Source organism: Ochotona curzoniae, unplaced genomic scaffold, assembly GCF_017591425.1.
Source record: "Ochotona curzoniae isolate NIBS_2020 unplaced genomic scaffold, NIBS_Ocur_1.0 contig_2210, whole genome shotgun sequence".
Taxonomy (NCBI): domain Eukaryota; kingdom Metazoa; phylum Chordata; class Mammalia; order Lagomorpha; family Ochotonidae; genus Ochotona; species Ochotona curzoniae.
In genome coordinates this window covers 13,062,520-13,082,213 of record NW_024465369.1, presented here as the reverse complement: position 1 = coordinate 13,082,213, position 19,694 = coordinate 13,062,520, and positions in this window count along the sequence as shown.

Here is a 19,694-nt window from a genome sequence, read left to right as displayed (position 1 = left end):
TTGGTAATGTTAGTAACTTAATGCCATTCCCTTTTCATGTGTAAAAGTTACACTGATTTCTTACATCTGTCTGGTAAAAGGCACATTGAAAAATCTTTTTTTCTAATCTTAAAGTCTCCCATTGTAATGCAAAGAAAATTGAAAAGCAGAAGCAGGCTATGAAGAACTGAAGATTCCACAATATTAATCCTTCGTGAATTGTAACAAGTACTCCACCTACTTATTCCAACTGAGGACTATTTCATCAGTAGTTTTTGGGGGGTGTGTGTGTTTTTAATGAATTTCTGGAAATACCCAAGGCTTATCTAATCTATAACTATTATCTATTTTCAGTAAAAATGTTGGAGTGAAGCCATTACTATATGTAGTAAGCCTACCTCTTATGGTAGCTCTGGATCTCATATTTGAATACAATTATATTAGAGAACACAGATTAATTTGTTTTACATATTCAGAGCTAGTTTGGGGGGAAAATGCTATGCAAATTTATGTAAATTGGCACGCATGTTTATGTAAAACAACGTGTGATTATGCATCCTTACATTTACAGGAAAAATTCTGCTAGTCTTCTCCTAAAGCAGGAAAAAAACAAATATACTCACAATCCCAGTTTGGACCAGGATTCTTGCTAGCATGGTTTGTCTGGCATGCGGAAAGACTCTCGTCTGCCATGGCATTGGTTGAGGATTCTGTGTTAACTTTGCTGAAACTGAGTCTCAGGGGATATTGCCAATTCTACCTCCCCTTCTATGCTTTTCTTCATGTGTGTGATGAAAGATCTTGATTTCCATTAAGTAATTCAAAATGATTTTGTGGGTTGTTAACCAATGTTATAAATAAACACATTGGTGGAGGCCACTGCATTTGCCTTTTTGTCATGAGCTGTCATAAAGGAAAAGGCATCTTCCCAGCTCCCTGACACACTTTTGGCTTTTTTTTTTTCAATGCCTAGGAATAAGACTGCCCATTCTTTACAGCAATGGTGACTGGACAGGTAACAGTTTGTCCAAATACTCCTTCAAGTGTAACTAGACTGCTATTAATAATCATGCCCATTACACAGTTACACCAGGACTGTTCCAGGAAAGCTGTGGCAAGTGATTATCCAAACTAGGGCGATTCCAATCTTCTTTCCTCCCATTGATAAATTTATAAGACTAGTCCTGTTCGCTTTTTTAATCTCAAAGATTTACACTTTTTGCCAATCAGATGTTTTCTAGAATTTTCTAAATAATATTTATGTATTGTTTGAATTAAGACATGTAATTATTCTTTTTGGGGTGCTTCTGCTTAATGTGCTTGCTTCCCTAAGGACAAAAAATGGAAGGGAGAAAGAGAAGGAAAACAAAGGAGAAGGAGAAATTGTTAGAAGCTCTCCCATCCTTAACAACCTCATGCGTTGTTTCTTTCCTCCACTTTTGTCAATTGCTTTCTTTTCTCACATCTACAAGTTGCACGTCTGGGAAAAATAATCCTTCTTTCCAGGAAAACTTAATGCCACAATAGGCAAAAACGCAGATTACTGTCATCACTCTGTGATAGAGAACACAGCAAAAGCTGATTTGCTTCCTGGAGATAGTCTCTTTCTACCAAATCTAGTGACAGTGGAAAAAAAACATCTTGAAAAGCAAAAGGGTTATGAGAAGTTTATGAAAAGCTTCTTATATGATGACAGTGTCCTAGCAACCTAGAAGCTTAGGTGAGAGAAAATTGAACTTTATAGTGCTTATTCCATGATCTATAAATGATTTTCCACTGTTGATCAAGTGATAGGATAACTATATATTTGTATTAAGAGGTCTTACTGAGGGAAGCCCTTAGAGTGGATGTGACAAGGCAATGGAAAGAGAGATCACCAAGCAACTGATTTTTTCCTTTACATAATGTCTTCAAGGCTTGGTTTTTGCTAATGTTATGGGAAAGTATGTGTGCAAGTATCTGTGTGTGTGTGTGTGTGTGTGTGTGATAATTTTCCTCAGGTGACCTACTCCATATTTGAAGCAAATGCAATGAATAATTAAATCTTAAAATAGATTAGATATCATATAAATTTAAAGAATATTATTATAAATTCACCTATCTAAATAAAAGTTAATTGGATTATCGTTAAATGAGGGACTAAAAATCCTAATATTCAATTCTAATTTCTTACTTTAGCAGATGGACTTTTAAAAACTCCATGATCTTCTAAAAGGCATTTAAAAAAAATAGAAAGGCAGATTAATCTCAGGACAAGAACTTCATCTAAAGTAGCTGGTCACAGTACTTTGTTGACTCAAATCCCTTTTACAATAAGGCAAATTGTGAATAATGAATACATGAAAAATTATGGCAGTTGAAGAAAACTCCTGTGAATCAAAAATCATATCCACCTAAAGCCAAAGCAATGGATAAAAGCTGAAAAGACGTTTGCGAGCATCCAGATTGCCCAGATTTTTCACAGTGTGTTACCCAGAACTGAATTTTCAATTGCTGAATTATTTATGTGTTCACAAGTAAAGGCAATACTGAAAATCCAGTAGGCAATCTTCAGATATCCACCATTTAATCTTTCAGCCTATTTAACTTGATTTTGCCTAGTTTCTCTATATAATTTTTTTTAAATTATCCCTACTTAAGTCACTATTTAACATAGATTATGTGTTTGTGCATGTCTGTGTGATATTTTTGCAAACACTTGCATTCAGTTCATTGTGAAGTTCAATTGTATTCTATCACGTCTCTCAACATATTTTGGAGGACCTCCTACACATCCTTGTCTTTGTTAAAAGATCATGAGGAACTTTATTCCAGCCCTACTATTTATCCTTTGTTTCTTGTGAAAGGTTTTTACAAAGGTAACTGCACAGTCACATGGAAAATACCTCAGTGCTACAGTAACGGGAAGCACTTTGCTCTCTTTACTTCAACCAATAAGAGCAAGACTTTCTGGGTAAATCTAAGATAGAGTAGCCTTAGTGGTATTCCAATGGACAGTCTTTCTTATTCCAAGTTCTAGAATTCTTCAACTTAAGAATGCCTATAAAAGAAATAACTTAAGATTTGGCCCTCTTGAATTCACTTACAAGCTCGGTAAAGAAAGAAGAAACAGATTTTCCACCTTAGAGACTGTCCACTTGTCTGTCCTTACTGCCAATGATACAGGAATTACATAAGAAAAAAACTTTTGCCACTGGGCCATGGTAGCCTTACACGCTGGTGAAATGCGGGCCAATCAAAACCTTAGGTATCCATCAATGAGATTATCAGCTACTCTACTCAAGAAAGGAAGACAAGGACAAGTCTGGGGAGAAGCAAAGATCCCTATTCATCTACGAAGGAAAGGCTATGACAGCTCCTGCCGCTTTATTTGATGATTTTCTTCATTAATAAGTCTAACAAATAATCTCGGTTACTGCTATTTGTTTTTGTAGATTAAGCTTTTTGCAAATTCTGATGTACTATATAAGCAAAGCCATAGATAGGAGCTGTTTCCAGTGTGATGAGCTGAAATTCTACATCTGTGAAGGAAGATATTTGAGAAGAGTCCACCCCACTGTTTACAGCCTCAAGAGAAGAGATGTCCAGGGCAGAGCAGATGCTCTGTTTTCTCACTTCCCTTGGATAATAGCCATCTCCCCTCACCCCAAGGCTGTTTTGTGTGTTTTTTTTTTCTTTTGCATCTTCTTTTGGCACAAGAAAAAACTAAATGTTATCTATTGAGTCCATTTAATAGTATGAGGCCAATGCCAAATGTCAAATATTGTTTCAGGATTCTAATAACATATTGAATCCTAACCATGGGCCTGATTCCTTCTATGCCTTCCTGGATAGTATTGCTTGGGTATGAATGTATGAATGCATATTTCCATGTACATGCGCACAAAACAAAGAAAATACTCGTCATGCAAGGCTGTTCTTTATGCAGTGTTCATTGTGTATGTTAGAGATTGGGTGAAAAAAAAATCCTCTGTTACAAATGAAACACTGCCAAATAGAAAAGTAATATCTTAAAGCACGGCCTTAACAAATATTTGTATTGAATAAAAATTCCAGTAATATCCTGTTATTATCTTTAACAAAGCCCTTAATTTAACACATTCAAAATAAATATGTACACAGGCAGACACAGAGAGAAGTATAACCCAGTTCTTGCAATACAAGGATGAACTCACAGTGAAACAACAGATAAGCCCCTACATTGTTGGGAGAGACCTGAATGGCAGCACGATGGACTTCTGAGGGCACTCGGAAGATACCTAGTGAAAGACTGGAGAGGGGAAGAATGAGGGGCAGGAGGAGGTGAAACCCCAATGCCTATTAAACTGTGTCGTAAAATTAAGAATTTAAATATATATATGTACGTATATATATATATATATATATATACACCAAAATATAATCTAAAAGTTATAATTTTGATTGAGACACCATGAAAGCTAATATTTATTGAATAATTACTGACTGTTAGCCTCATGTTAAACAGTTGTAATTTATCCATCTAATTTTTGTAACAGTTGGATGAACCTGCTAACATCATACCTGTTTTATATCTAGAGGGTTCAGACAAAACTTGCTTTTGTGCATGACAGAAGTTCCTTTTATTTCAGAGCTGAAACATTCAGCAATTTATTTTTCTGCTTCTTCTGTGTCCCTTTTTAGTTATGTTGGATTGCTTTTGCTTTATAAGCTCATCACGGGTCTATAGAAACTGGGTATTCTGAAATTTAGCTAGCCATTTGTGGGGTGATCAGATGATTGTAGCTAAAAGGTGGCATTCATTTGTTCTCACATAATTTTTCATGTGTATGTATATGTTTTATCAATTTAGTCATTTTTATTTCAAGATTTGTTTTTAAGAAACATTGCTGAGTGCTGAATGAAACAAACATTGCATTGTTAGAATCCAAGAGTGAACATAATGTTTAACAGTTGCAAGGCACAATGGGACAGTTTCATCCTCTCCCAAGTTATTAAAGCAATGCCATTTATTGTCTGACTCTGCCAACTATTTCAGATGGCTTTGAATACTGACTTGGTAAATGCTTTACTGAAACAGTCATTAAGTTCTCCCACACTTGAGGCAACCAAGTTTCTATCTCTCAGGATAAAAAGCAAGTGATCAGAATGTTGCCCAAATCAGCAACTGAGAGGAAGGAGAAAGGTCACTCATGAATGGATTCGAGTCCTGACTACTTTTCAGACAAGGAAGTAAGTCAAATTATAAGGCAGATACTGCTGACTTCATGTGTGGGAACAAGAGAGACAGGAAGATTCTCAGAACGCTTGAATGCTAGAGAAAGCTATGTGACAGTCACAAAATCCTCTTTGTAAGCAGGGAAGGAGTTATTCTTTTGGAAATGTTCCAAAGCTTATAGCAATAACTTTCTATTCACACCTTTTAGGGGGTCATCTAGGGTGCTTTTCATTTGAGTGACTTCACAGTAAAAAAAAAATCTTTAAGAACAGATTAATCCCTCTTCAACTAAGCAACTAGGTTAACTCCTTGTCAGTTTGGGAGTTTTTAGCAGAGTAAACAAGATAACTGGAGTGCAGAGTGGGGGTGGGGAATCTGGTCTGGAAGAATTAAAAAATGGTGTCAAAGCAGTAGCGGCTGGCAAGTGTTCATATACAAGTCCCCTCATCTTTGTTCAGTCACTTGCACTTTGCTGGCGAGGTGGACATCGGCCTCCCTCTGCACCACTCCTCTTTCACTCTCCACTGGTGAACTTACTTTTAAACAGATTTTGCAAAAAGTCTAATCAGTAAGGGAGATCAAAATCTTCATATAATACCTGAACTAGTTAGTGTACTTAGAGAAGGCTTGAGTGCCAGCCGTTCTTGTAAAATAGCACCAAGGTGGACAAAATGACTTGTCATTGGAGTGTAATTCTGGAATCTCAAAGAGAATTGAGCCTGATACCCCCAGCCATCATAAGTGCTTAGTTACTTCTCACACCTCATCTCCTACTACATGCCTGCCAAGACTAAGACTTTAAGCACTTGTTGGCTCAACTGCACTTTCTCACAATAGTTCTTGGTCTGTGATTCTTTATCCACCTGAAATACTGGCTTTAACCTGTTCATATTCTTTCAAGGGTGTGATCCTTTGCTCTACTCCTATTTTGGATGCCTTCACTATCTTTTACTGCCAAAAACTTTCACCCATGTTACCTTATTGCATAAATTATGACCAAAAAGACCACCCCGATTATACTTCTCGACTCCTTTGAGAATATTCAGTAGCATAATTACTATTTCTTGGTTAATTAAAAATATATGGCTTCTAAAAATGAAGAGGCGACATGTGTTGGCTTAACAGTTAAAATACCACTGGGGATGCCTATAAACCCCATCATCAGAGCACATAGATTTGAGCTTCACCTGCACTCCCAATTCCAGTTTCCTGCTAAGGCAACCCCTGGGGAGCAGCAGATGTTATTGTAAGTATTGAAACTCTCAACCTGTGTGGCAGACACAGATTAAATTCCTGGTCCCCAACTTTGGTTTGGCCCAGTCTTTGCTGTTAGGGCATTTGGGAAGTGAATCAGTGGCTAGAGATCTCTCCCTATCTCTCTTTCCTGCTTCTCGAAATATATAGTCAAACAAACAAGCAAATTTTAAAATAAAGAATGAATTAGTGCTTGTTGTGAATAACCTAATGCCGGGACTGCTGTTGTGAGCTAGCAGATTAAACTGTCATCTCATACTGGAGTGCTGGTTCTAGTCCCGGCTGTGCACTTCCACTACAACTCCCTGTTAATGTTCCTGGGACAGCAGCAGAAGATGGCACAAATGTGGGCCACTGCTACCCGTGAGGGAGACCTGGATAGAATTCATGGCTCATGTCTTTGACCTCAGCTTGGTCTATTCCTGGCCACTGAGACCGTTTGAAGAGGGAAGCAGTGGTTGGAAGATCTTCTTTCACTGTCTCTTCCCCTCTCTCTCCCTCAGGCATTCTGCTTGTAAAATAAGCAAAATAAGTCTGTAAATAATAAATTTCTTTTTATTTATTTTTTTACTGAATTTATTTTTTTCTTTGTTATTTTCTATATGCAGGCAAATAGCAAGAAATGAGCTATTTGTTCACTTATCCACTCAGACACATCCTTATTGGTTATCCACTGTATTTCTATTTCAAGCACTCTGTGTTAATGATATTTTAAATATTTAAGTAAGGAAAAAAAATCACAACTATCCATGTAGTAAAACATTTGAGTTACGATGACAAAGGAAATATTATTTAAGTTATGGAAATTTTTAGGAAAGGATAATAATCTAGAAATGATTTATGAGGTTAGCGAATTGTATTTTGGGGCAGCCATATATTGGAAATATGTATTATAATTACATTAAAAGAATACAGTTACACAGCGATCAAGAGAAAGCAATTTCTTTTTCCTGTGGAGAGGTTAGTTCCCCTACCCTAATCCTAGAGTGAAATTCAGGTGAGGCACATGACTTTGTGGCCACATTTGAATAATTAATGCTCTCTTGATTCTTTCAGTTACAACCTAATTTTATTACCAAAATGTCCACTTACCTAGTCTAGAGATATCTGCTGGGAAATAGGCATGACCCTTTATTCTCCAACATTCTTCTTTTGTCCCCTTGGCTGCTTAGTTAAAGTTTCTCCTGAGCTAGTAAAGAGGAGAGAAATAAAGAGCAGGAAATTGTCAACATACTGATATTTTTATGACTCGGCATTGGCGTTTTCTGAAATACATGTATACGGAACAGTCTCTGGGAACTGTTTATGTTCACCATAATGGTACCACAGAGTAGTGTAGTTTGACCTATGTACAGCTCTTCCCTCAGCCCCCAGCTCCTGCCCCTGACGATACAGCCCCGAATGCAGAGGTCTCGTCAAGAGATCTCACAGTGCAGTGTCCACCTTGGGCCTAGGGGACATCAGGCATCCTCATCATGATGGAGGAAGGACAGCTGCTGCCATTCCATCATATGATCTCTTGCCACTTCTGCATTTGTCTTCTCTACTGGATTTCAAACATGGATCCCCGGAGCTCTCATATTCCTGAAGATACAGGTCATTCAGTGACCGCTTACCTCTTGTTACAGAATAGAAACATTCCTTTTTATTCTCTCAGCAAGAAACTAGAACATAACAACTTTATTCTGTGAAAGATTACCTTCTGGCCTCTTTGCTTAATCATTCTTCCATCTCTATATAAATTGAATATTTATCTGGCTTCAGATTCTATGGATAATTTATACTTTTTCCCCTTCCTATGGTTTTCCATATTCTCCAACTTCTCTAGAATACATTTATTTTTAAAGGTTCCCAAAATAAAAATTGATTAAAGATGGATGTGGCATATTTAAGACACTCATCTGCACAAAACAGAAAATAGTAGTTCCTCAATATATGCCATGTGATAATTTCACCTGTTCATCCAATGCAATTACATGAGTTTAGTAGTGCTATTGTTTTGAATGGTTTAATTTGACACAACCTGGTATATTACATGGTGTATGAACTTTTAGGAAGTGTTAGTAGCTGGTAAATAGATTGAGGCATCTTCTTCATTTATTTCATGGCAGAATGAAAAGTATTTTTATAGACATTTTTGCTGAAAACTACTACCAACAGATTTTAAAATGTTTGAAATCTCTCATTCTACTTTTGGACTTAAGGAAGGGAGAAGTCTCATGAGTTCTCAGGATTGCACTAGAGAAGCATGACAGGAAAATTAGGATAAAGTTTTTGTGAATCATCAAGAAAGATTTGAATTGATAAGTACAAGACAGAACTGTTCTCTGAGAGATGTGTGACAGGAGAATGTCTGGGCTGCACAGTTTCACAGCAGGATGAGAGTATGCAAAGATTAATGCCCAATTGCCTTCAGTCTCTTTCCCTTTTAAGGGCCTGTGTTATCTTAAGAATATTATAGCTGACAGCTAAGATAAACAGGTCATCACTTCCAAGTGATTTCACAATCACCCATGTAAGCAGAATCCTTTATAATGGGGGGGGGGGACCTGCTTATGTTGGAAAATTCAAATAGAACACAAGGCATTTGATAAACAAATTCTTCACCTTACAGAAGGTTCCTTGTTACAAATTATTCAGTGATTAAGCAGTGAACTTGTATACTTAGGTCTATGACAATTCACATACAAAATTTATAATTTCAGTTAGTAATGACCTACAAATCTTATGTGTAGTTGTTATATTTATTTAAGTCACTCTTTTCTTTCCTTCCTTCCTTCTTTCCTTCCTCTCTCCCTCCCTCTCTCTTCTTCTTTCTAACATTTTATTCATTTATATTGGAAAGGCAGATTTACAGAGAGAAGGAGACACAGAAAACAAAATCACCTGCCCACTGATTCCCTGCCCAAGTGGCCACAACAGAGAGCTAAGCTGATCTGAAGTCAGAAGCCAGGAGCCACGAGCCAGGAGCCTCCTCCAGGGCCCCCATGCAGGTGCAGGGTCCCAAGGCCTTGGGTCATCCTCAACTGCTTTCTCAGGCTACATGCAGGGAGCTGGATGGGAATTAGGGCTGTCAGGATTAGAACCTGCACCAATATGGGATCCCAGTGCATGCAAGGTGAGGACTTTAGCTGCTTGGCTACTATGCTGGGCCCTCTTTCTTTCTTTCTTTTTTTTTTTTTTTTTTTAAAGATTTACCTGTTTTTACCCAGCTATAAGCAATAGCCTAGATTGCTTTGTACCTAGGTAAGTGTTACACTTCTGTGAGAAAAGTAGCAAATAGCTGGCAGGCATTCTGAGTCTGGTTAATGCCAAATCTATGTCAACCACACCAGTGTGTCAACATAGTCGCCTGACTTATTCTATTTTTTTTTTCTGTAAAAAATATGTGTATGGGGGTACCAGGTCCATGAGCCCCAGGGTTGGGGTGGTCCAACAGGACCTGGGTTGCCTGGCCTGGGTCCTTAGACCTGCCTGTGTGGTGGGTCCCTGGTCTGTGATTCCCAGGGACAGGAGATCCAGAGGGGTCTGGGTTGGGTGACCCAGGGTGCCTTCCTTAGTGGAAAAGGCAGAGTGCAGCTGCACACTGATGCTATGACAGCGCTTTGAGGCCTACAAAGAACATCTGGTACCACAGCAGAGGAAGTAGTGTGGAACTAATCAGACAACTACCCGAGTCAAGGGATAACAGCAAATATCTGGGTACATGGAGATCCTGAGGTGGACCATGTCAGTCAATGGACATTGGAAGGATTTGCTCATCCTTGGATCAGTGCGATAGACAGCATTTCAGAACTATCAAAACCACTTCAGCAGAACCGTTGGAACATGTATCTGCACCATGGACCCTGGTTGATATCAGGTGGCCCTTCCCCATTCCTGAGTACTGGGATTGTTGGGAAGTAAGTGTAGCTTTCCTCCTTATTTCCCCCCTTGCCTGAGATACAGGAAGCAGAAAAATTTTGAAAATAATCATCTCATCCACTTTCCCCTAGCCCCTGATCCTTCCCACCCTGATCAACTATATGAGCATCATCCAAAACAAAAAATTAAAACAAAAAATTATCTATTTTTATAGGAAAGATAGATTTTTACAGAGAGAGGAGGAGAGATAGAGGTCTTCCACCTGCTGGTTCTCTCCCAAAATGACTGCAATGTCCAGAGATGGGCTGATCTAAAGCCAAGCGCTAGAGCCAGGAGCTTCTTTGAGGGTGTTTGTTAGAGGTAGCTATATTTTAACCACATCAATGCATGTGTAGATTAACAACAACAAAAAAAACTTGTCTGAGGCATGAACTGGTATACTGAACTGCTGTTCACTTGAGAATAAGATATTGGGAATATTACAGGTAAATAATAAATGGAGGAGAGAAAAAATAGAACTTTCTTTTGCAGGTCCTCTTCCTCTTTCTGGAAAAAGGCATCAATCTGACCAGTAGTTTCATCCTGAAAAATACAAGGAAACAAAGAGAAGGTGATTATTCTGTAATATCATCCCAATGGTGTCCTGTGTTTCCCAACATACATTCAAAATGTAGCATTAAATATTAGGAGAAGGGGGAAAGTGAAGAACTGAAATGGGATATCAAATTAACAGAAAATATGAAAGAACATGAAGACTATTATGTGAAGAGTGGAACACTTTTATTTTCCTGTGGAATCATAAATTTATTAGACTCAATGCCACAAAATAAACTAACAGGAAAAATTCATGCAGAAATCACATCAAATTGACCAAATCTATTCCAGAAATGAGTTGGAGGCAAACTCTTAGAAACAGAATTCCTAATACTCTGACTGGCGCCACCTGGTAGACTGTCTCATTCTACCATACATGGGAGAGGGGCGCAGCCCCGACCAGCTGTGTTCAGGGATTCTCAAACAATGATCATCCAACTAACTATGAGAGCAGTGGTATATAGTGTGAATCACTCCATCAGCCAAGCTTACACAAATGCTGAGTCTAAGCATCATGCACTTTAAACTATGCAATCAGTAAGAGTTGCATTCAACCTAGTAGTGAAAAACAAAACGAGGCAAACAGGTCTTTCCATTTCCATATACAGAAATTAATTTGGGGCAATCAGCTTACTGCCTGAGCTGTAAAAGAAAAGCAAGGTCTTATCCTGGAATGAGATAACATCTTGTAATAAGAATTTTCACTCCCCTTTTGGGACTTTCCAAGAACCCAAGGTTATAGTTCAGGTGAGGTAATGGACATGTCCCCAAACTGTTTCAGAAGTCTTAGCTTTACCATTTTCTGTTGTCTGAGTTGTCACAATCTTGCCACCATCTATTCTATTCTCTCTCTCTCTCTCTTTCTCTCCCCCTCTCTCTCCTTGAATTCTGCTTTTTTTTTTTCCTGTTAAAAATTGTGCCAGTGTGAAACGTGTAGTGCCTGATTAAGGCTTGAACACATTACCTACACAGGCTTGGCTGCTTGAGAACATGAAGGCATGAGAAGGCCCTGAGAACAATGAAGATCATCCCTGGGGGGGGGGGGGAAGCACTGCAGTATTGAGGTGGTTGTCTAGGGCTTTTGCTTTCCCATGGCCAGTAATAGTACTAGTTGGCAAGGTAGAACTATACAAAATGACCTGATTGGCTCAAATAGAACTGGGTTTCCTAATATTTTTCCAATGAGGAGACACATTTATGACTAAGAATACAGGGAATTTGCTAGGCTTCTCAAAAGGGAGGTATTTGGGAAAGTGATTGTTTTCATCCTCAAGGATGCAGCACTAGTTGTCAAATAGTTTCCAACATATTTGTTCAGTTTTGCAAGGTCTTGTATTGTTACCAGTGAAAAGGAAGAGTTTGGCAATATGGGAATTCTGCATCCAAGATGGTTTGAAGCATGGCAAAAGAGCAGAAGTTTATTTGTAAGCTGTAGGTTCAGGAAGGAATATTGGAAACAATATTGGAAGACATACACTTCATAGAAAATGTATATTATGAAGAAGTTATGCATGGATATTAGAAAGTTTTGCATTAAAGTGAACTTACTTTTTAATTCTTTTTTTTCACAAGGTTTCTGAATTCACCATACATACAACAGCCTATGGGAGAAAGCCAGGAGCTGGGTCAGGAAATATTTTTCATCTGGAGTGAACCACATTGTGTACTTTGAGACTAATCAGGTCGAAAGAGGTGATTGTGTTTAGTCCCAAATAACTTGGTGAATTCCAGCACCTGCAAAAGTAGTGAATTTTCCTCAGTATTTTCTAAAGCTGCTGCTTGGCACAGTTATCCTGTGGAGCAAAGAGGGGGGAAAACCCCTCAGAAAACAAAAAACAAAACAAAACAAAACTCTTTTCTTTGTATTATTTTTGCTTTCCCACATAGAATCAACTTGTGGATTGCATAAACCACAGGATGCAATTCTACTATTTCATCCAAAAACTTTCCCATCTGACCAAAAACAATTGCAAATATGCTAAACCTGCTTTAATGAAAAGTCATTCTTTACATAGCTTACATTGACATAAGATGACAAGCCACTCAGCAGATAAAGGGTTCTTTGTCTGAATTAAACAATAAGCCAACTCTTCCACAGAAAACGCCATTCTATTCAGAACTGAATGCATTTTCAACTAAAGCTGTATTCAGGATCAGTCCCAAAGGAGGCCCATCTGCTAGGAAGGCCAAAAGCCCATTGTGCGGCCTGTGGTCCAGTCTGTGATGGAAATGGTCATTCTCAAACTGCTGGTAATTTACAAGTGCATACTCAGAATTATGTTAACCTCTATTGACTGACTTTTGTTAACTGTGCTATTAAGAATCCAATTTCCCCTGGCCTTCTTTCAGATGTACTCTGAAAGGTACATTATGGTGCATTATGGTAGTCAGTGGTCACAGGCTGGAAGTTGGTGCTTTATCAACACAAATAAAATTAGCATTTGTCCTTAGTTTTAACATGGTATTATGGGATTATGAGAGCACTGAAGGAATATGGGACTACTTGTATGATGACTTGAGTGGTGTCAAACGAGGTGCATGTTAAATGCTGATGGTACAATATGTGCAAATGCAATATGTGCAAATCTGGCTGTGCAGCTTCTGTTTAGAAGTTAAAATTTATAGAGGTCAAAACTTGAGTGTCAAGTTAAAATGAAATGATGAATTGGATCAATTACAACAAGGTAGACATGCAAGTCATGCTAATGCTTTGTAAATATAGATCTTTTAATTATGATTACTAACACATTCATTCTGTTTTAAATAACCTCAAGATTGTTTATGGGTGTATTACTGAAAATATTTCTAGGAGACTTTTATCTCTCATTTACTTTGCCTAGACTTATTTTGTCAATGATTATAGCAATGAGATGAAAAAGTGCCTCCTAATATTGTTCAATAGGTTCACTTCAGTAAATAAACTTAGGAGTTTGTTAAAAACCCTTTTAATATAGATTGAGGGCAGTGTATGTCTCACCATACTAATCCTCTACCCTGAATCACCAGCATCTCATGTGAGAGGTAATTCATGTCTGGGCTATTCCACTTCTAATTCAGCCAGCTGGGAAGGCACAGGAGCATGTCCCAAGTCCTTAGAACCCTGTCCCAACGTGGGAGACATAAAGAGGCTCCTGGCTCCCATCTTTGGACCATCCCAGCTCTATCTTTCTTTTTCTTTGTGAATCTGCCTTTTAAAATAAAACTAAGTAAATCTTAACAGCAACAAGCAACCTCTTTTCAGTGTGGATCTATATGAACCAAAAGAGTTTATGCTAACCAATTTTTTGTGAATTCAAATTTTCTACCCTTGAATTCACCTGAAGTCAGATATGCTAATAAGATTCATCCACGAATCACTATGAGAACACTTATTTGGATTTTCTCTCTGTGTTTTCATAACAAAATTAGAAAGCATTGATTCTACCATTGGACAAACCCTCAAGTGTTTCTCTTCCATAGGGGCAATTACAGTTTATGTTAAAATTTTCTGATAGAGCCTCTTTTGCAAGTTTTCAACATTTTGTTTTTTTGGTTTTTTTTTTAATTGTTATTAACATTGCATTATGTGATACAGTTTTATAGGCACTGGGATTCCCCACAACCCTCCCGCCAGAGTGGATTCCTTCACCTTGCTGCATAACCACAGTTCAAGTTCAGTTGAGATTACTTCATTGCAAGCATATACCTAGCATAAAGTCCAGCATCTTATTGTCCAGATAAGTTCAGTGGCTTCTTGGGGAGACCTTCTCTGGTCTGAAGGTAGAGCTAACAGAGTAAAGTTCTGGTCAGTTAAAAGCCCCAACAAAACATCAGCATCAATATACAATATTATGGAATTAATTGACATAGTATTGAGTAAACAATATGTTAAACATAATACAAGTTCAATTCTTCAGAACCTCTGGGTTGAGACAGTATCAATGACAGGTTCAAAAAGTAACAAGCAACCAAACAAAAATTACAGGTTAAATCAAGGCAAACATGTGGTATCTAACCTTTTAGGATTCGCTCATTTCCCTTAGCATTATAGTTTCCAGTTGGGCCCATTTAGCCACAAAGAACTGCATTTTGTTTTAATAGCTGAGTAGTATTCCATGGAGTAGATGAACCAAAGCTTTCTTATCCAATCTTCTGCTGATGGGCATTTCGGTTGCTTCCATGTTTTTGCAATTACTGATTGTGCTGCTATGAACATAGGGGTGCATGTTGGTTTGTCGTGAAACAGGTGTTTTGCATATATTCCTAGGAGTGCTATTGCTGGTTCATATGGTATGCAGATTTTGAGTTGTTTGAGTGTTCTCCAGACTGATTTCCATAAAGGCTGTACCAACCTGCAGCTCCACCAGCAGTGGAGTAGGGTTCCCTTTTCCCCGCATCCTCACCAACAAGTGTCGTTGGTGTTCTTTTTTATGTGGGCCAGTCTTACTGGTGTTCAGTGGTACTTCATCAATGTCTTAATTTGGATTTCCCTTATTGCCAGGGAACTGGAGCATTTTTTCATATGTTTGTTTGCCATTTGGGCTTGTTCCTTTGTGAAATGTTTGCCCATTTCCCGTGCCCATTTCTTGAGTGGCTTGTTTGTTTTGGTTTTTTGGTTGTTTTGGAGTTCTTTGTATATCCTGGAGATTAGCCCACTATCTCCTACATAGAGAGCGAAGATATTCTCCCATTCTGTGGGTTGCATTTTACTTTGCTGATTGTTTCCCTTGCTGTACAGAAGCTTCTTAGTTTGATGAGGTCCCATTTGTTTATTCTGTTCTTAACTGCTATTGCTTTTGGCGTCCTTCTTAGAAAGTCAGGACCTATTCCTAGGTCTTGCAGGGTATTTTCAACATTTTCTTGCAGGAGTTTGAAGGTTTCTGGATGTAGGTTTAGGTCTTTTATCCATGTAGATTGGATCTTAGCATATGGTGACAGATGTGGGTCTATCTTTTTGTGTCTGCAGGCTATGAGCCAGTTGTCCCAACAACATTCACTGAAGAGGCCTTCCCATTTGCTTGGACTGTCGTTGGTCTTTTTGTCAAAGATTAATTGGCTGTATCTGTGTGGGTTCCCTTTTGGTGCTTCTATTCTATTCCATTGATCTTCCTCTCTGTCTTTGTGCAACGTTTTGTTTTTTCTTAGGTGATAGAAATAATTTGAAAGAAAATGAGGATCCTGGAAAGGGCATTAACTTAAAAATGGAAAATACAACTTTTGGGTTGATTTTTAACTCTGAACCCTATGTCATTTCTACAAAGCATCAAGTCCCAGGGATTCTAACTGAATTTAGGGAGGTAGTGGCAATAATGTTATTCCCATGAGAAAATATTTTGTGAGCCTGGTATGATAACCTAATGGCTAAATCCTTGCCTTTCATCATCTGCCAGGATCCCACATGGGTGCTGGTTCATATCCTGGCTGCTCTATTTCCCATTCAATTCCCTACTTGTGGCCTGGGAAAGCAATAGAGGATGTTCCAAAACCTTGGGACCCTGCACCTGTGTGGGAGAACTGAAAGAAGCTCTCAGCTCTTGGCTTCTGATCAGCTTACCTCTGGCTATTATCACCACTTGGGGAGTGAACCAGTAGATGGAAGATCTGTGTCTCTGTATCTCCTTCCTTCTGTATATCTGCCATTCAAATTAAATTAAAAAAATTATTTTCTATCCTCTAAATGAAAATTCAAATGTATATTGATCAATTAGTATTTGTAACCCTGGAAAAGGTTGGGCAAATAAACCTGATGGAATCTTTGGTTATGTAGATATGGAATCTGATCTGTCATGGAGTCCAATCTTTGGAAATTGGCTGTGTGTTGTGGTATTCCAGTTAGCTTGGCCTTCTCCAAGAAAACTTGTTCATCAAGTCCTAACCAATCAAGGAGGAATCAAGAAACCTCTGAAATAGGCCCGGCAGTGTGACCTAGTGGCTAAAATCCTCACCTTAAATGCGCCGGGATCCCAAATGGGTGCTGGTTCTAATCCTGGCAGCTCCACTTCCCATCCAGCTCCCTGCTTGTGGCCTGGGAAAGCAGTTGAGAACGGCCCAAAGCTTTGGGACCCTGCACTGTGTGGGATACCAGGAAGAAGTTCCTGGATCCTGTCTCCGGATTGGAAAGCATTGGCTGTTGCGCTCACTTGGGGAGTGAATCATCGGACGGAAGATCTTCCTCTCTGTCTCTCCTCCTCTCTGCATATCTGACTTTCCAATAAATAAATAAATCTTAAAAAAAAAGAAACCTCTGAAATGAAAAAAACACTATTTATAATTCTGATCATTGCACAGATAGTATATTTTTCCTAGTTTTGGTATTAGGCTAGGGAAATAATAGGCTAGGTTTTCATTTATTTTCTTCTAATCTCAATCTCTTCTTCTTTGCCTGTGTGTGATAATGGAGGTTGGAGCTACCTACCCTTGAATGACCTCTGCTGGCACCTGATATGACTTTATGAACCAGTTCTCATAATATCCCCTTTCTGAGTGCAGCTTTCTCTAGCATCTGGAGGGAACTTCTGTCTGCAGGTTCTTCAGCAAGGTCCCCAGTGAATGGAATCCTGATCTTAATTTGGTTCAATAAGCATATGTGATTGACTTTTGGGCTTTCTATTAACTCTAAGAGGTTGTAACAATCCCCTATGTCTGGTATTTACCTCTTTCTTATATTTGTGGTACTGATTTATTTGTTGTTATTTGAAAGGCATAATTGCAGAGAGAGAGGCAAAGCAAAAAAGCGATCAAGAGAAAAAGATCATCCATTTGCTGGTTCACTCTCCAAATGGTTGCAACTGATAGATTGGGCTAGTCCGAAGCCAGGGGATAGCATCTTCTTCCAGGTCTTCCAAGTCGGTGCAGGCACCCAAGGACTTTGGCCATTTTAACATAGCACATGTCTTATTAACATAAAGGTGAGATGGATTGTTGTTCTCCCTGGACCACAAGCATGGGACTACATCGAAAGTGGAACAGCCAAGATGTGAATCAGAGTCCTTATGGGAAACTGGCACCACAGGCTAGGCTTGGCAAACTTTTCTTTGGCCTAGCCAACCCCTTTTGCAGATCTTTAACTCCTTCTAATTATCCTTTATTTCTCTGGTTTCCTGTCCATATTTTTATATTAATTTTTTCCTGTCCAAAATGCTATGTGATTGTTATTTCTTGTTTAGACTTAGTAGGAGGTTATTAAGACCTCCTTGTTTTCCTTATCTGTTTTTCTAACCATTACTGAACATCAGCATACTTCTTGAAATCTTATGATGACAATGAAGCATGAACAAAAATTTCATCAAATTTTAGCTTTTTATTTCCTTACTGATAATTATTGAAACACTAGAGAGTTAATTTGGGTACCCTTTTAGAAAGATCATCCAAAGCTTAAAACTTAAGGTTATTATTCTGCAGAAGTTTTATGTTTGCCATCTAGAGCCTCTTAGAATGTGGTTAAGATGATTAAATAAATGAATCTCTTTTCCTTTTATGGTGTGCAGTTTACCTGTGATCATGAAACGCCATTAAAAATCAGAAAAAAATATTAATTTAAAAAATCTGTGTTGTTTTATGTAAGCCCCTAAATATGTTATTTAGTAAATAAAATTAGCCATAAAATGCATCATGTTATTTTTTCATTCTGCATTTCTAGAGAAAACCAATCTATGTTTGGTCTATACTTTTAACATAATAATTTTAGTTTATTAGTGTGTAGCCCTACAATATTACAGTTAGATTTAATCACTTCTAGATTTGCTGTTTAATTCATTTTTGGTGCTTATTGGGGTGTTTACTTTTTACTCAAGATAATTTCTTCCACCTTGTAATACTTTAATTTGCCTGTTTTTGAAACACAAATAATAATGATGAATCAAAAGCATATTGTGATCTTGTGAAAAATATTGGTGAATGAGTATAGGAGTGAAAAATCTTCAAATGACAAAGGAAAGAGGCAAATTTGGGTCTAGCTTAAATGTTATAATAGCAACAAAGAGTCTGTTGGCATTATTTCCAAAGACTGTGTTAACATAGCATACTTTTTTTTTAAAGATTTTTATTTTTATTATTTTTTTATTGGAAAAGTGGATATACAGAGAGGAGAGACATAGAGGAAGATCTTCCGTCTGATGATTCACTACCCAAGTGAGCGCAACGGCCAATGCTATGCCGGTCGGGGTGCAGGGTCCCAAAGCTTTGGGCTGTCCTCGACTGCTTTCCCCGGCCACAGGCAGGGAGCTGGAAGGGAAGCGGGGCTGCTGGGAGACAGAACCGGCGCCCATATGGGATCCCGGGCGTGCAAGGCGAGGACCTTAACCACTTGCGCCACCGCACCGGGCCCAACATAGCATACTTTTTATTAATGTAAAGGTGAGATGGATTAATGTGAATTTCTCCACAATTGTGAGTGGAGAAAATGTCAGGCTGCTAATCAGTAAAAGACATTGAGAAGGGCCTAGAGCAATAGTTTAGGGGCTAAATCTTCATTTTGCATGTGCCAGGACCCCATGCGGGCACTCATTTATGTCCTGGCTGCTCCACTTCCCATGCAGCTCCCTGCTTGTGGTGGAGAATGGCCCAAAGCCTTGGGACCCTGAGTCTAGGTGGGAGATCCAGAACAAACTCCTGTCCCCTGATCTGAGAGGGAGATCTGGAAAATCCTGGCTTCAGATTGGCTTAGCTCATTGCGGCCACTTACGGAGTGAACCAGTAGATGGAAGATTTTTCTCTGTCTCCTTCTCTGTGTATCTCCCTTTCCAGGAAAAAATAAATCTTTAAAAAATCTTTAAAGAGAGAGAGAGAGGGAGGGAGAGAGAGAATTAGAGTTATATCTAGTTAGCTA